The sequence below is a fragment of the Malaclemys terrapin genome, chromosome 9 (genome assembly GCF_027887155.1).
Source record: "Malaclemys terrapin pileata isolate rMalTer1 chromosome 9, rMalTer1.hap1, whole genome shotgun sequence".
NCBI lineage: Eukaryota > Metazoa > Chordata > Testudines > Emydidae > Malaclemys > Malaclemys terrapin.
Window position 1 is genome coordinate 78,210,896 of NC_071513.1, and position 11,500 is coordinate 78,222,395.

Consider the following 11,500-nt stretch of genomic DNA (forward strand, 5'->3'; position numbering starts at 1 on the left):
TAAGGTGCAAAATTATTGTGTGAAGATACTTGTTTAAAAACATACGTAATGAATATTAGATACCAAGATGTGTCATTAAATCTTCATTTTTAGGGCAGTTGGTTTTTATTTTGTTTTTGTTTTTTCTCATTTCAACTCATGGAAGGTATCAGGCTGATACTGCTTCCATCTAAGAGTTATTGAGTAGATGTGTTGAAAAAGCAGTCCTATAATCAATGTACTTAGAGTCAAATCCTACTTCGTCACTCAGGCAATTTGATTTACACACTTGACTTCAATAGGCCTACTCACGCAAGCAATGCAAGCAGGCTTTGAATCTTTAGAAAAACAGTGAACTTTCTTGTGCAGATGTGGAGGCGTCATGGATCCTCCGGGTATTGTAACTTTTGGCCTTGGTAATTTCCTTCAGTATGAGATAATATCCTCTGATTGTCAATAATGTAGGGTTGAAGTTATTGTGTGTGTTATCTTTGAAGAATTTAAACTAAATGTAAACATCATCCCTTAGATTTCCTCAACAGCAGGAGAGTATATACTCTAACCAGATGAATCTTCAACTGAAAACTCCCTTAATTGTGTTATATTTAATATATGATCTCTGGAAACCAGATACAAAAATCTGTTCTGTTAATAAATTGTATACTTCCATATTCTTAAAAGTAACAAATTACATAGGGTCAAGAATTTCCTATTTAATTTGATTTTAAAAGCATAATTTAATTGTGAATTGAAGTATTTTTTCCAGACCAAAGGAATTAAGAATGACAGTCCTTTTAGCACTAGAGATATCTGGTAATTCAATATATTTCTTCTATCCTGAAGCCAGTATTTGGCTTGTCAAAAACTGGAGTTTCTATTCTTATTGTCATTTAAGGGACCAGTCCTGCATTTAGTTACATAGACAGTCTTCCATGACACAATTAATTTACATGCAGGACAGGAGCAGAAAATACTCTTCTCAACAATTATACTAAGAGCTGGGATCTGATAGTGATCTCACTTCCACAATTGTGTACGTGATGAGCTCCTCCACTGAAGTTACACCATTGTAAGATCAGAATAAGACCTTAAGACTCGTATGCAAGAGCTACATTTTCCATGCTTAGGATACAAGGACAACTGCTTACTTGCTCAGTTATAGTCTCATCTGCCTCAGTGAATTGCCACTCCTTTTTTTCTTACATAACTAACCCCATAACGATGTTGTCCATCTTGAAGATGAGAAACTCATGCCAGAAAATTACATAACATGTGATGTCAATAGAAATGCATAATAAAAAGAAAGAACTAAGTGAATTCTAGATTATGGCCCCAATCTTCAGCTAGGGTTGCCAACTTTGTAATATATAAAAAACGGACTCTCCAGCAGGAGTGTTGGAACCTTCCCTGCCCCGCCTTGTCCCCCTGCGGCCTTGCCTCTGTCCCACCCTTTCCTCCTGAGAACCCACCTCATTTTGCTTCTCTTTCCCCCTCCCCCCGTCGCTCGTTGCTCTTCTCCTCTCTTCCCCCCTCTCCCGCGTGGGTCAGGAGGGACTTGCCTGCAGAGCCGGGGCTGGGAGCTACAGCTTCCTGACACAGGTAGGAGGCGGCTCTGGGTGAGTAGGGGCTGGCGTGGGTGATGACTCGGTGCCTCCCTACCTGCAGTAACCAGACTTTGGGTGTCTGGTCAGTAGATCTGACCGGACACTGTCGGGTCCCCTTTTAGACCAGACTTTCTGATCAACAACCGGACACCTCGACACCCTATCTTCAGCGCTTGCCAAAGAGCACTTGGCACAACTCACTGCAGGGAGGGTGGGTGAGACACAAAGGTGGCTTAAAATGACCCCGCACACATTTCCACACTTTGATCTATGGCAGCTGGGGCTCACTGGGGCACAGAGATGACCAAGACATGCCCCTTGTTTACCCAACTACACCCTTGTGCCCACCTCGGGGAGCAGGTTTGGTGAAGGAGCCATTAGCGTAATTGCCCTTTAGCCAATGACCCCCGTATTGTTCCAGGTCTGGATCAGCCAATGACGCAATGCAGAGCTGATGTGGGGCCGGGTATGGCCCGCGTGTGCCAGAGATCTCGCAATGCCTAAGAGTAAAGGCCACTTACCTAAGTGCCTAAACATGGATTTGATTTTTTAAGAGACTCTGAGTACCCAGCAGCCCCTTATTTTTTAAAATCTCAGTCAATGTTACTTTGTTCTTACAACAATAGAGGGCAGCTTGTTTTGTTTTTTTTCCCCCACAAAACAATTAGAGACAGACATTCTGTGATGCTGAAAGCAGGCACCAGACCGAGAAATCACTGAGCTAACTTTACACTCGGGCTTTGAAAAGCTGCACAGAGTATAATAAAGTAGTAACTAAATCAGTGAAGAAATAAGCTTTACAAATCAAGTAGGAGAGGAAGGATGGTCTTGTGGTTAAGGAACCAAACTAGGCCGCAGAAGATCTGAGTTGAAGTCCTGGCTTCAGCACCAGGCTCCCTGTGTGGCCTTGTGCAAGTTACTCAGTCTCTCTGGGCCTCTGTTCTCCATCTGTAAAATGGGGATAACAGTAAGAGTGCCTTTCTCTGGCTTGTCTAACAAGGGCAGGGGCTGCATCTTACAATGTGTGTGAGGGTACGTAATAAAAAGGGGCCCAATCTCAGTTGAGGACTGTTGGCGTTACTGTAATACAAAACCAGTTATAATAAACTAAAAGAAAAAGGAACTGGGGATTTTGTTAAGTAAAACACATGGCACCTACTGCAATTGCAACTAGTAGCTCTGCTCTCTAGGGGCCAATCCCTTACTAGTGATGAGTACTTGTGACTTCCATTTGGCTCCAAGTGAACCATGCCCATAATTGGCATCCTTGATATCAGCAGCACTGCAAAAAAATAGCTAACAAAATACATGGGTGGTATCTTTGGGCCTTGCAGTTCTGTTATCTGAATTCTACAATACTCTATAATGCTCACAATGATATTGATAAGACCCATCACCCTGTATTAAAAATAAAATCAATGTCCAACTTCAATACAGGAAACATGCCACCAGAGACATCCACTGTATCTGAATCAGAGAGGAATCAAGAAATAAACAGAGGGCCCCAAAGAAACTTGTGAAAACAAAACTGAACAACACCCAGGTTCCTAAGCAGGTCAGCCAGCCCATCTAAAATCAGTGGAGGAGTCATTGTTGCAGTGATAAGAACTGGCCCTGGCTAAAGACGGGGGTCACACCCCTCCATATGTGCCTGGATATAAGAATGAGAAGGCTGGAAAAAACCCTAATCTACAGTTCTCATATTGCAAAACAAAATGACCTCAGCTATTCTGCATATGAATTGCTCTCAACAGCAGTACAGGGCAGACATTGCCAGAAAACCTGTTCACCATCTCCAGGAAAATTCAGAATGGACATGCTTGAACAGGACTAAGGAAATTTTGTTTTCATGCTTCTGGCCCATATATATGTGAAGAGAAGTTTGTGACTCATTCTGAGGCCATGAACACATCCTGGTAATAATAGCAATGCCATACCATTCCCCACAGCTCTGCTTTCTATTTAAACAAATGGCCCAGATGATCAATATACCACATTCAGATACATATATCTGCCCTTCTATGCACTGACTGATGATAGCCTAATTCTCCATGTGCTCAGCTTTGCTCTTCATCACACTTCCAGTGTACAACAGTGACACTTATCCAAGAACTGTTCAGCATTTCAGCATGTTGCATGCTATGTTGTTATACAGCCAGCTTCACCAACAGGCATACATAGCCAGTGTTCCATATATTGTCTATAACAAGCAATTCCAATACATAATACCATTTGGGCAGTTTTACATGCAGATTGCAGATCATAATGTAATCTCAACTGGACCTGCCATCCTGAACAGTGCTCTAGGGCAGCTAGTCATGCACAGCAGCCAGCAGCAAGTACATATCAAATTGTGTGACTGAGAGTATGTATAGCAATGCCTATCAGCCTCAATCACTGATGAACGCAGCCCAATTGGCTCTGAAAAATAGCCAATTTAGTCCTCATGTTTATATGACAACCACCTGTACCCTGCATTAAAAGTGATAAAAGGAAATACTTCTTTACATAATGTATAATTAACCCGTGGAACTCATTGCTACAAGATACAATTGTAGTCAAGAGCTTAGTAGGATTGTGAAAAGGATTAGGTATTTGCATGAATAATGAGCTCATTTCAGTTAGCTCGGAAAGAATAAAAACGTATAAGGTATGCAAACTGTCTTGGTTCATCAACAAAGCCATTAGCTGACAAAGATTAGGAAGATACTTCCCCTTTGGGCATCTTTCCATAATAATCTCAATATGGTTTTTCTTGCACCTTCCTATGTAGCATTGGGTACTGGCCACCAGTTGGTTGGATGTTATGATACGTCTGGGTGGTGTAGCTGGGAAAAATAATGCTGCTGCATCAAAGGTGGTTTTGTGATAGGTTGTGGAAAACATGAGCAATGCATTATGTGCATATTGGCATGGATAGGCCCCACAATACAGGTGTGTTTTTACAGTATAACCCTCACAATTTTTATTAGGGTTTATTACGTCAGTGGTTCTCAACCTTTCCAGGTTACTGTATCTCTTTCAGGAGGCTGATCTGTCTTGCATACCCAAAGTCTCACCTCACTTAAAAGCTACTTGCTTCCAAAATCAGATATAAAAATGCAAAAGTGTCACAGCACACTATTACTGAAAAATGGCTTGCTTTCTGATTTTGTCTGTATGAAATTTTCATTTATACTGGTGCTTTTTATGTAGCTTGTTGTAAATCTAGGCAAATATCTAGATGAGCTGATGTACCCCCTGGAAGACTTCTGCATACCCCAGAGGTATGCATATCCCTGGGTGAGAACCACTGTATCACGACTGGTCACACGCGCACATTCTGGCTCAGACTGCCGCCAAGAGTGTCTGATTAATATGCCATCACCTGTTACCTCCACAGCATGGAGCCTTTCAGCCAATTGTTCAGAAAAGAGCCCATAATGACCTCTGGCACCTGCCTCCATCCACAGCTTCTCCTTATACAAACCGAAACAGACTCACACCTGAGCAGCCAACCTCCCAATACACAGGTGCTACATTGTTCACGTTTTCCACAACCACCCATAAAATCTCTACGCTGTAGCTATTATTTTCCCCAGCTACACCGCCCACAGATGTATATCAATCACCGCACCCTGCAAAAGAACTCTCAATGGGGACCTCAGTTCTGCTAACATCACAGCTGGCCAGGCTCGCCTGCACAAAACTGACGGCAAAACTTCCATATTATCCATGGCCAATTAGTTGATTCAGCCAAGGAATTCTAATGTAGTGGAGGTACCAATGCAGCCCCAGCACCAGATTTCTTTGGAATGTCAAACAAAACTGGATAGTTATTCCACAAGTAACATTTAATATACACACATCCCTCTTGCAGGGACACAAAAGCTACTTTGAACAGCTGCACAAACCAGCCCCCACAAAGCTAGTATAAATCACTGACAGCTACATTACATAGGAACTACATGTTAAGTGTGCAACATAATTGCAAAGTATAGCTGCACAGTACCATGGTGTGTGTGCTATCCTATCCCATCCCCTAGAACTGGAAGGGACCCTGAAAGGTCATCAAGTCCAGCCCCCTGCCTTCACTAGCAGGACCAAGTACTGATTTTGCCCCAGATCCCTAAGTGGCCCCCCTCAAGGATTGAACTCACAACCCTGGGTTTAGCAAGCCAATGCTCAAACCACTGAACTATCCCTCCTCCTCCCCATTTAATGCTTAGTATGTAAATAGTAAAGCTGTTGGAAAATAGTCAGCAATACTAAAATTCAGCAAAGAACAGAAAAAATAATTGCAGTGTTTGTCTCACCAGCATTATTAACCAGCCAGTTTTGAAAAACTGCAAGGTTACTGCATTACTCACTCTCTGAGTCTGGGCTCTAATGATGTAATGCTGCTACTGGAATTATTTTTGCTAACGAATTCTGTGAGTGGAGTTCTGTGAATCTTATTCTGGATTGGTCTTGATAGTTTAGGGAACAGCCCAATTCTCCTGCTTGGGCAGCTGAATTACACTTCTTAGTCATTAGCTGTTTTTAATTTTTCTTTCTAATTTGCCTTTGTCCATTTTAATACTCTTATTGAGTGTTCTGTTGCATGTGATGGTGCTATACAGCCAGTTTCACTGATGCAACAACTACATAAAGTGGTCATCATTGGACATTAACTAATGCCTTGGTACAACCGCCCTGGGATTCAGAATGCTCTTAGAGCCCTCGTTCAGTGTTCTCTGGTCAAATCATCTGTTTCAACAAGAGCTACTTTTTGACCGTGTGTATGTCTGACTGTGATGTTGCATACAACACTGTACCCATGCCAGTGTTTAAAAGATAAAAGCAGAGATCTACAGTAGCTTGAGCTCTATTCCTATTTCTGCCACTGATTCACTGGGTGACTTTGGACAAGTCACTTAACCAGTATGAGCCCATTTCCTTATCTGTAATGCAGGGATAGTAAGACTTGCCCACCTTTCTAAATGGCTTTGAGATTCTCAGATGAAAGGGGCAATGCAAGTGCAAAGCACTATTATTAATGTACTGCCAGGGGAGGCTCTAGGCACCAGCGCACCAAGCGCGTGCCTGGGGCAGCAAGCCGCGGGGGACGGCCTGCCGGTCGCCGTAAGGGCGGCACTCAGGTTGCCTTCGACGGCATGCCTGCGGGAGGTCCACCGGTCCCACGGTTTCGGTGGCAATTCAGCAGTGGGTACGCCGAAGGCGTGGGACCGGTGGCCCTCCCGCAGGCATGCCGCCGAATCCGCGTTACCAGCAGACCTCCCGCAGGCATGCCACCGAAAGCCGCCTGACTGCCGTGCTTGGGGCAACAAAATACATAGAGCCGCCCCTGTGTACTGCAAGCAACTTTAACTACATAATGTGCATGGTAGTGGCAGCGTGTTAATCAGCACAGACTAGCATATTGCTGGCACCTCCTGGCTGTGTAAATTGTGTTCCCCCAATGCAAGTGGAACACAAATATGCTGATACAGTTTCTGCATGTTCATGGTGGTAGCCATGCTGTGCAGAATCACTCCCTTTAGACTGAATGGCTCTGAGGCTAGTGCAATGGACTGGGAGCAAGAAGAGCTGGGTTGTACTTTTGGCTCTGCCATTGATTTGGCAAGTCATTAAACCTCTGTGTGTCCATCTGTAAAATGGAGACATATTAACAATGGGGTGGGGGGAACATTTGCCCACCTCTGCAAAGTGTTTTGAGCTCTATAGTTTAAAAGGGATCAGTCCTGTTAATCATATCAGATTTTAAATTATATTTACAGAATCAGAAAAATTGTACCTGTGCTCTCTTTATTAGCGTAGGCTACTTCAAGTAGTAGAAATTAATAATCAAGTTCCTGATGATAGTTAAATGTTTTTCTAATTATTTTTGCTGGATAATGCCATAACTACTTCTTTGCAGTGTTGTTGTAGCCCTGTTGGTCCCAGGATATGAAAGAGACAAGGTGGACAAGGTAATATTTTATTGGAGGCATAAATGGTTTGAAGCAGGCAATTAAGGGGAGCAGGCAGTTTGGTGCGTTACAAACTGTAGTAATGAGCCATAAAACCAGTGTCCCTGTCCAGTCCATGGTTTTTGGCGTCTAGTACAGTTATGAACATAAATTCCCAAGCTTGCCTTTTGAAGGTGTTATGCAGGTTTCCTTTGAGGACAAATATTGAAAAATCAGTTATGAAGTGATTGCTTTGTGAAAAGTGTGTGCCCACAGATGATATGGGTTTTTTGTCTTTTTCTGTGTGAGTTCATTCAAGAGCGTAGTGATTGTCTGGTTTCACCCACGTAAGTTGTTATTGGGGCATTGATGGACTGGATGAGGTACACCACTATGTGCTTGCTATCCTTAACTGCCCACTTGAGTGTTGTGTGCAGGGAAAGTGCTGGGAATTTGAAACATGGTAGCCACCTCCTTCTCCCACTTTCTTAAAACTCATGGAATTTATAGCCATTCCTACCTCCAATGCAGTCATGGAAAGAATATTTTATTTGTGTTAACAGACTTGGACAGATTGGAGAAAACTGCTAAATATTGATTCCATTAAGACTGAGTTTCAAATTAAAGTTAATTTCAATTGTACAAGTAGCATTTTATGAACTGATTTAAAAAAACAAAGGTATTGACATTTTAAAACTGATAAGTACCATTTTAAACATTAAATTGAAGTTTATGATAATTGCATTCTATACTGAAGGGCAGCAGAAACGTACACTTGAGAGAAAAATACATGATATGTTAATGGAAATGGTGTTTCCCTAAAATGTCTCTTAAAATAAAGCATTGTTCCTTACTTTTCATGTACTTTTCCCTTATTTCCATGCAACAAAGGTGGTCACTCTAGACAGGAAACCAATTCTTAGGGCACTTTGGGCAATTCATTTTCCCTCTCCTTTAGTTTATATTCTCTTTCAATTTCTAAAGCACCTGTCAAAGTGTCAAGGCACAAAACAAGATAATCAAAAATGAGCTACTGTGGTCCAGGAATGGACTTTATTTAAAAAAAAAAAAAACTCCCTTGTTTGGGTGAGTGTAACTCTTATAGCTCTTTAATTAGTTTTCCACAAATATGCTGCAATAGTCATCTGACATTTGCTGTTAATATTTTTGCCATTGTTAACTAGAATAATCATAGAAAGTGAACACAGGCAGAGGGAATTCATTTAAAACTTCAAACCAAAGTTCACACAAATTTTAACTGAAGCATTTACCCCCTCTGCTTGCTACCGATTCCCCAAGCAGGCTTCAAAGAGATGATTAAAGTAAGCCAGATTAGACTCTAGGAAAACATCCCCATATCAATTTTTAATACACTTAAAATTTGCATGCAGTGCTTGTACACTGTCTTTGGAGAATGAGACCCTTGATATAAATTGTGCAGTGTTTAATATCTCAGAGTCCTTTGGTAGAAACAAAACATGAAGTTGATCTGAAACTGGCTGATGGCTGAGCAGTCAGCACTGGGATAAAGAACATAGATCAGCAAGGCTACTGCTCTGTTGGGCTGCAGGTTTTCATGGCCTGTCCAGAGGATACTGAAATGAAAGGCTCTGAAATAAGCAGTGAACCCTTCTGATGTTCTGCCAGACGTTCCAAAGGACTTACATTACTTACATCCTGCACGTGTCCCTGAGGCTGCGTGAACCCACCCATTACTCCAAAGGAGCACAAGAGGTCCCCAGTGTCTGCTGCAGTAGCAAGGGCAGGACTGATCAGGTGGTACAGCCGTTTTCTTGGGGCGAGGCAGTTCAGGTGACTGGGAGATAGTGAGAAACTGGATCCTCTATTCTAGAAAACAAATACAAACCCTTACTAATAGAATAGACCCCCTGGGATTGCCAAACACGATTCATCTGGCTGGACAAGAACCACGCAGCCTAAAGTAAACATGTACGAGAGTTACTAGCTTTTCAAATGGTTGGCCAGCTAGCCCACTGACTGACATCACACATGGCATCACCAACATGTACCAAAAGCTGTGCAGCAGCGAGAGCAGCTCACAAAAGCTATTCCTATGCAAGACGTGGAGCACCCAAGTAGGCTCTTGGATATAGGCAGATGAGACTATACCCAAACAAGCCCACCCATGCACTGCTGAGGAAGATAGCCGGAGAAATGATCATACTAACTACAGTGAGCTGCTCTCAAATGGCAGCATTTTAATAGTGACCACTGTAGCAACTGTTTGGGCCTAGCATCATGCCACCGAAGTGTGGGGTCCGTGTCTGGGCCTCATCACTGAAGTCCGTGAAGGTCTGTGGCGCTCCTGCTCCCCACTAGGGGTAAGTTTGGCCTGGGGATACAGTCAGGAAAAAGTCACACGTAGAACAGTTAGTGCCAACGTAGTCGATTCAAGAAAAATATACAAGAAGTATCATGCCAAGAAACAGGTGTATTACAAATGCCCTGGAGCTCACAGATTCAGTCTTGGGGTAAAATTTTCAGAAGTGCCTAAGTCACTTAGGGACTCAAGTCCCATTTTCAAAAGTGACTTAAGCACTTAGAAGCCTAAGACTTCTTGAAAGTTAACAGGTGTGAGGTTCCTATGTGCCCAAATCACTTCTTAAAATGAAACTTAGACTCATAAGTCACTTAGACACTTTGAAAATATTGCCCTTAGTCTCTATTTTTTTTATTTTTAACATGATAAAATTGACCATTTTCTAATATACAAGCAAGAGTTCATTCCAACCATTAAAAGCCAAATGGTTCTTTAATTATAATTCTTTAATTCTAGTGTGATAGGTAAGGAAGGTGGGGTGGAATAGGGCAGGGGCAGGGGAATGTGGGAGTGAGGGGAGGGGCGTGGGGCACTGGGGGAGGGGGAATGAGATGGGGAAGGAGAATCGTGGGGGAAAGCAGGAGCCTGGCATGCGGCATCCCCTCAGCAGCAGCTGGGGCTCCCCTGTTAAGCGGGCTCATTGAACTGGAGCCAAAAATCAGACACCTGGCAACACTACCTGGACCCCCTTCCGCCCCCCGCAACTGACCCCCAACCATCTTCACTTGGATCCCCTGCAGAGTTCCATTCCCCCTGCACCTGGAACCACCCAATGAGCCCCTGTGCATCCAGATCTCCCACCGAGCCATCCGCACCCAGATTGCCCCACACAAAAACCTCTCATCCCACACCTGGATCCACCCACACTAATCCCCTCCACACTTGGATCCTGCAGGACTGAGCCTGCCCACCCACATCTGTGTCAAGGTCAGGTGCAGTCTCACTGCCGAGTCCCTGTACCGCTGGGGGCTTCAGGGTCTCTCACCTCAATGCAACCAGTGGCCTGTGCATCCCCACTGCCATACTGGAGCCACATTTATTTATTGACAAATAAAATATGCAGAATTTTAAAATATCGTGTGCAGAATTTTTATTTTTTTGGCACAGAATTCCCTCAGGAGTATATAGGGCATGAAAGGTACTTTAGACGGCAAATTCTCGAAAACAAAATATATGAAATAACCTCCATTTCTCAATAGTTTTGGCAATATTCACATATATTTATAATTCATAATCTCCAAATTATTAATTTCTGAACTGCCACTTCTAATCTTTACTTCTGTTTAATGCATATTACTTAATGTGATGTGGCTTAGCCATTTTGCTAGAGAAAAGAACAAGATATTTCTATATATGTTATCTAGATATAACACTTACAATCTATTATGGTTCTGCTCATGTTCCAAAGACTTTTTATAATACAAATTCAAATGAAAATGTACACTCTAAAAATATAAAATTTGAATCTATCACAAATGTATAACAATTTTTCTTGGCTGTGGGGGATAAAATAAAATTTGAAAATAAGAAATGTTTCAATTCCATATCCATTGTTACTTATAGCTAGTATTAACTGGCCAAAAATAAATTAGCAAAGGCTAATTCATTGTCACTGCCCAAGAAATGATCCAAGGAAGAATGTATGT